At 33.0% G+C, this 6896-nt stretch overlaps 1 long non-coding RNA gene across 1 annotated transcript; it reads right to left on the bottom strand.

The window, feature by feature from the left end:
* Positions 1 to 475: 475 nt before the first annotated feature.
* LOC105475425 (uncharacterized) lies at positions 476 to 5218 on the bottom strand. Its single transcript, XR_983341.2, has 3 exons — positions 5099 to 5218; positions 2066 to 2227; positions 476 to 801 (listed from the first exon to the last, which is right to left on the bottom strand). It is a non-coding gene; the product is annotated as an uncharacterized lncRNA (long non-coding RNA).
* Between the last annotated feature and the right edge of the window lie 1678 nt (positions 5219 to 6896).

Genomic DNA, 6896 nt, shown 5'->3' with positions numbered 1-6896 from the left:
TCAAACTGCTACAGGTATGAGGCATTTTGCTTTAGCAATTCTTCCCAAATTCATTCTCCCACATATGTTTGTTGAACGCTTTAGTGGTACCTAAATTAGGCTTGGCAGAAATAGAGACTTGACATTTTTGCATGGCACATCCTATGGGGCACCGGTTTGAAGAAGGCAAATTGAAAATGAAAAGAGATTTAGTGTTACAGGAAGGAGACAAAAAAAATGTTTGAAAACAGCATGATTGAAAAACATAATAACCTATGTTTATTTGTAATGTCTGAAGAATGCCATGGTTTGCTTAACTGAAAATTATAGGCAATTCAAGGATACATATAGGATACATATGCCATACATGGATTACTGAATTTCAAAATGCAATGTGATAAAGTACATTCAGCTCTAAACGTTGAGTTTACCAAAATTTAAACTCTGGTGATTCAGACAGTCTTTCATTGATTGTGTTTTCTTGGCGTGCCAAAAACATGCTCTCTCCCTCTCTAGAAAAAAAGAATGAAGTTTTATTTTTATGCATCCCCAAGGGATTAAATGCGTCTTGCAACATAACGAAAGAGTTGGTTAGTGGGAAACAATTGCATGTCTTAAAGAATATCTGTTCTTTATTCCTGCTGCCCATCTGAAGATTCTGCATGTGGCAGCTCAAGAGCAATCCAAGACACAGGCCGGAGACATCAGAGAGAGCCCATGTAAAAATCTATCAGTCCACAAATCATTCTTCTCCATTCATTCTACCCAGTGGAGATCCACTAAAGGCTAGCTTTCAGTAGATGCAAGCTCAGTGTTCATTCACTTTAAGTTCATGGTTTAATGCAGTAGAAAGAAGTGAGGAATCAGAGTCATGGAGATGGAACAGGAAGAGAAAAGGAGAGCAAAACATTAAACTTACATCTTGATTTATCCATTCAAACATAATAAAGCACTACTGTATTATAGGAATTACACAAAATTCTTATGAAACAGAACACCGAGGAACTCAAATCTAAAAGAAAAGAAAGGCATTTAAGTAAATAATCATAATAATATTTTTCATTAGTGGTCAGAGATAAGCATGCAGAAAATACACAAGGAAGAAATAGTGAAGGAGGATAGATTAGACCTTACAGAAGAAGGAAGTTGTCAAGAATGTCCATGTCTAAGAGGTGAAATTTGATATATCTTAAAAAAATGATTGAAGTGTGAAGAGTAACCAAAGGGGATTATGTATGCAAGAGGCAGGATGAATATGTATAGCCAGTATTACAAGTGAGAGGGTCCACAGAGATGTAGTTATCTGTTGGATCCCCGGCACACTTGTTTTTATGTCTTCTATACCTCCTTTAGGACATATAGTGAATTCTACTATCAAGATTAAAATGTCCAATTTACAGTTTTTAATCTCTTCAAGGTTATCACTATTTGTGAAATAGGGAACCTCTGTAAATTCATTTAAATAACTTTGGAATTTTGTAACTTCTCCATGGAAATAGGTATAAGATTTTGAAAACATTTAACTGTGGAGTTTCCATTGTTCAGTAAGTCATACCTTCCCGTAAATTCTAGCACTAAGACTAGGAAATGAAGTTTATAGCCCCAAGAGCTAAGTGGTATCAACTACATAGAATAAAAAAGTAAATGAATAGTTGTAATTTGCAGACTACTGTTCTGAAAAACAGGGATGGTTAAGTTTTTTATATTGTTAATATGCATTTTTATATATTTAATATTATATACCATTTTATATATTTATGTATTTATATATTATATAAAATATATTTATGTATATTTATATATTATATATTTTTATATATTCTGAAACCTCTCTCTCTATATATATATGAATATATATATATGCATATGGTTAAAAGGAAGCCAGGCTAACATGAGCTAAAGTGTTGATGTAAACCTTGGGTAGAGAGAATTTAGACTGTGTATGACAAGAAATGTAAGAGGGAAGCTCTTCCTAAATCCAGAGGACTGAGGAAAATAGAACATAGGCTAGAATTAGATACAGTTGTCTGGTTTATTCTTTTCATTTATGAATTTATTCAGTTAACAACATTTAGTTAGTACTTACGAGCCATCAGTTATCATGCAGACTTCTACTGGTACAGCATTGAATGGAAAGCCTCTTTAGCCTTACGAAAAGTTCCTGGAGGAAGCGGGTGCTAAGGAAAGTTCAAATATGCTTAAGAGAATCTTGGAGGAATGGGTTCTTACTCACTTCCCAGGTTATAAACTGAAAAATTGCAAGTACATTTAGTGAGGAACTGCATGTAACTTCACAAGGCAGAATATTAGAAATGGTTGCGGTAAGATCTGAGGCAAAGAGAAGATCAAGATGTCATCTGAGTTAGAAAAAAATTGCAAAAGATTTATATTTGTCAAAAACAGAGAGGAAATACAGGAAGCTCTTCTCTCAATTCACACTGAATAGAAATGCTAAACAAACATTGTTTAGTTTTATTTTGAAAATTTTTAACTTAGTTAAATTCTAAAGCAAGAAAGTTTTATTCTGTTTTGTTTTTTAATATGACAGTAGAAAAAAGAGGAGGAAGTAGCCATAAGGATAAATGAGAAGTAAAGCAAATAGCACATACAGCATCATAATGAAATGTGCCTAAGGGATTGAGGTGTTAAAACCCAGGCAGGGACTGAAATTGAGGCCACAGGCCTAAGTAATACGTGAATCTGGAACTAATATCTCAACCTAAATCTAGGAACCACCTGTAAAATGAAGAATAAAATAAAAATCCTCCCACTAGCCCAATTAGAACAGAAGCACTGAACATAGGTAAAGATAATGACCTGTGAAATTTTGAACCTCATGCCTGTAAATATAGGGTTCAGAAATAAGGCAAGAAATTGCCATGAAAATTTACCCAAAACTAGTTAAGTCAAATGCAAAGCAGTCACATAAGGAATCTCTATAACTCAGGGTACATCAAATTCATTTGGATAACAACCCATTCCAATAAGGTCACTGTTCAACACTATAAAGCATGAAAGGAAAACAAATGTTAGAGAAGTGTGCCAGTGAAAACAATAAGAGATTTGTAATCATACAACTTATGAAATTTATCTGAAAGAAAGGTAAATATGTTAAAAAGTTCAAATAAATGAAGTAAAAAATATAAGCAATAAAAAAACAAGATTTAGAAACATCTACATGGGCAAACTATCAACAACTTGCAGAAGTGAAAAATGTGTTATTGAAATAAATACATCAATAGAAAACTGAACAATTTCTAAGATAAAACTAAAGACAGAATTATTGTATTAGAATATAATAATATATTTAATTTTCATGTGTTTTGTATGTGATTAACTTGTATGTGATTTAATAAAGAAATCACATACAATTTAGCACAAAGAGGAAATGGTTAACAGATAAAGAAGCAAGACTAAGCCTCTCCAAATTATATGTAATATGATTTCCAGAAGAAAAGGATATAGAGAATTGGAAATAGGTGATTCCTAAGAGCTTACAAAACATAAGCAAAACTTGAATCATCATATTTAACTAACAAATCAAATACTAAGAAAAATAAAGGCTCAACTATCTCCCAGAAAGTTAGACTTTTTGTCAGCAAAAATACATATCAGAAAACAATTAATATAACTTCCATTAATCATAGACAAAATGGGTATTTTGTTTTTTACTCACTAACAGTAATTCCAATTTTGCAGATAAATTAGTAATAAAATGCAAAAGTAAACTTATTTTTAAATACTCGAATGTAGTGTGCAAATTTTGTCCCTGTTTTTTTTCTCTATCTACTGATCTACCTTTAAAGTGAAAATGTTCTATGTAGTTGTTCAGGTGATAAATAGACAACATTTACCTCACAACCGGCCTATCCAGGTGAATTCCAAGTAAAGAAAGGAAGAAAGGAAGGAAAGGAAAATATTCTGTGCTTTATATTGTTCAAATAAAATCATATTAAAAGATAATTGAGAAACTCTAAGCTTTCCTTAATCATAAGACATAACAGGGCTTTTTCATGAGTAGGGTATGACTTGTATAAAGACATCATGATGTCAAAAGTGCACTGAATTGGGAAACAAGGAATGGTTGCACATGGCTCTAACAACAGGTGGCAGGGAGGTGAGCTGTATCAGCTGAAGCATAAAGCTAAAAAGGCTCTCATCCCAAGAGGCATTTAAGTGGCATAAGGGAATAATGAAAATGTGCTGAGAGAAAAATAACTTGGCTAGATTTTTATTTTTGAAAAATCCTGATAAGCAATGAGTAGAATATTGTAAAGAGATGATGCTGAAATCATCTGTTAGGATCTTTTCATGCTCAGGGGGAAAAAAAAAAAAGTATGAGTATTTTAAATAAGGAGTAAGTATGTGACTGGTCATAAAAGCTATTTTTTTAATGGTGGTAATCTTGATAAGACCTTATGATTCCTTAAAAGGGGTGAGATAAAGGAAAAAAACTGATTACTATTTTCAATGTTTTAGACTCCATGGAGGATTTAACTAAATGCAACATATATGGGATAATCATACATTCTGATTTCCCCAGGACTCTTCCTCTATATGCATACTGACTTGGTAATTATTAATAGAAGCACTTTGAATTCACAAAAGTGCCCCAGATTGAAAAAAGAATTAAATGATCATCTACGTATGCAGGAAGAAGTGGCTATTAGTAGATAACTTGAAAAGCTACTTCAGTTTTGAGATGATGAGTTGGTGATATCTATTCACTTTTAGATGCCTGGGTTTTGGAGATATGTCTAGGCAGAAGATTTTGAAATTTTGGAGTTTAGAGCTAGGAAATATAGTCAACATGCAGAGACAAGGTAAATCCATTGGTAGAGACGACATTATTCAAGAAGAAATGTTACTAAAACAAAAGAAGATACAGAAGGCTTTATTTCCATTATCATTAATTTGGACTCATGCAATGTTCCTAACAAATCGTTGCCATTTGTCTTGTTTTGCTTTTGTTTTGTTTCTCAGAAGACATTGGAAAATATTCACTGATATTATGTGACCCTTCCCTTACCCTCATCCACTCTTGCCAAGAGATTCTGTGACCCTCAACTATTGAATTGGAAAGAGTTTCACAACATGGTCCTGGTCCAGTAAGGCTTACCGTGGGCTGACACATTCTTCAAAATAATATTTGGTCTGGAGGAAACTCGTGAAACAGTAACTACATACTGTTACTGGGAAGGAGATGAGATACACTTCAATTCACTCTTCTAGAATCACTTCCTTTATCAATTGTAACAGAAATGTTGGCTTAGATGTGGAAAATTGTTCATCATGTTTTGAATAGCTTACAATACTTAATACTGCAATGAACAACAAAATTAAACATTTATCAGTATCCCTTTGTTCTATATTTTGCTTTCAAGTCTACAATTCATTTCAGTATTCTTTTCAGTTTGTGTTCACATATGATTGTATTCTTATCACAGCTGGAAAACAATTTTTTAAAAAATAAGAACATCTCTGAGTGCTTTGCTTCACCATTAAATTGATGAACTGTGGATGGTGTGGAATGGCAAAGAAAAACAGCTGTACAACTTTTTTGAGTTTCTGATGTATAATTTGTCATGTTCTAGGCCAAGAATTCAGAGAATCATAATACCATGCACAGGGTCACTAAAAGTTTTTAACATGATTTTTCTAAACAAAAGGAGCATGCCAGGAATTAAGATAAATGACCCAGGCTTCATACCTGAACTCAAAAAGTTGTCTTCACACACTTGAGACGAATTATTCTGAGCCATCAAAAAAGTAAGATGGCAGGTGACATCTAAGGCTAATTATCATGAGATAAGTAGAGATGAGTGAGAGGTTGGGGCTGGAGTACTTATGTTGAAGACTATGAAGAATGAAGAAATACACAAACTAAACATTTTAAATGAAAGATTTTGTGTGGGGTCTTCATTCTAAAGGCTCTCGTGCCACATAAAACTATGATCAAATACATTTGTATGCCTATTCTTCTATAAAGAACATATATTTTTACATGTGCAGTTAAGTCAGCTCTCAGAGGGAAGGTCTGTCAAGAAAGAGATTACCACGCACTCCATTTTTAGACAGCTATCACCCTCTTTACAGTGGTTCCTTATTTTATAAATATGGAGTTAATATTTTAACTTTTAATGAAGATTGTATAATTATCATTTATAGAAATCTAGAAAAGCCATTAACTGTAGGACTCAATGTCCACATCTGTAAAATAAATATGCTGGACATGTTTCATAATGGTTGTGGGATGAAGTCCCCCGCATCTACGGGAAGTTGGATGAGAGTTGGCATGACAAATTAATTTTATTATGGCTAACATCTCTTGAATTTTTTATAGCGACAATATTCATTGAGACTTAAGCACAGATTTAACATGAGAAGAATGCAAAGTCAACTACACAATTATTTTAAAATTCCAAAACTGATTGCTATGATTGCCCTATATCCTCTGTCACAGTACATATCTCTTTGACCTACTTCCAGCATTCCTGAGATGATCATTTATGAAGCATATGTATGGAATAGAAACATTTGAATCAACCACAAAAAATCATTCTAGGCAAACAAAGTCATTTTGTATAAAAATAATTTATGTGTGTTTAACCACTGTAGGTGAAATCATGGATGCTGTGCCCATGATCCTTGTAAACAAATAGAAAATACTTGTTTTCACATAGTCCTACGTAAACTCAGACTTCCCCCGTGGAACAAGTGATGCAGGCTGGCTGTGTTTATCCTATCACTGTATATAATTTTTTGTGTAATTGTCACTTTACATATTGTCATTTGTTGCTTACTTTTTAGTCTGACCCACTAAGTGGTAAGCTTCTCAGAACCATATTATTATTTTCCATTATTTAAGGTAGGCATTAAATTACTCTATTCAAACATACATTAAAAGAATTTTTAAA

This window comes from Macaca nemestrina, chromosome 4 (genome assembly GCF_043159975.1).
Source record: "Macaca nemestrina isolate mMacNem1 chromosome 4, mMacNem.hap1, whole genome shotgun sequence".
Taxonomy (NCBI): domain Eukaryota; kingdom Metazoa; phylum Chordata; class Mammalia; order Primates; family Cercopithecidae; genus Macaca; species Macaca nemestrina.
This window is presented reverse-complemented; position numbering and strand designations above follow the sequence as displayed.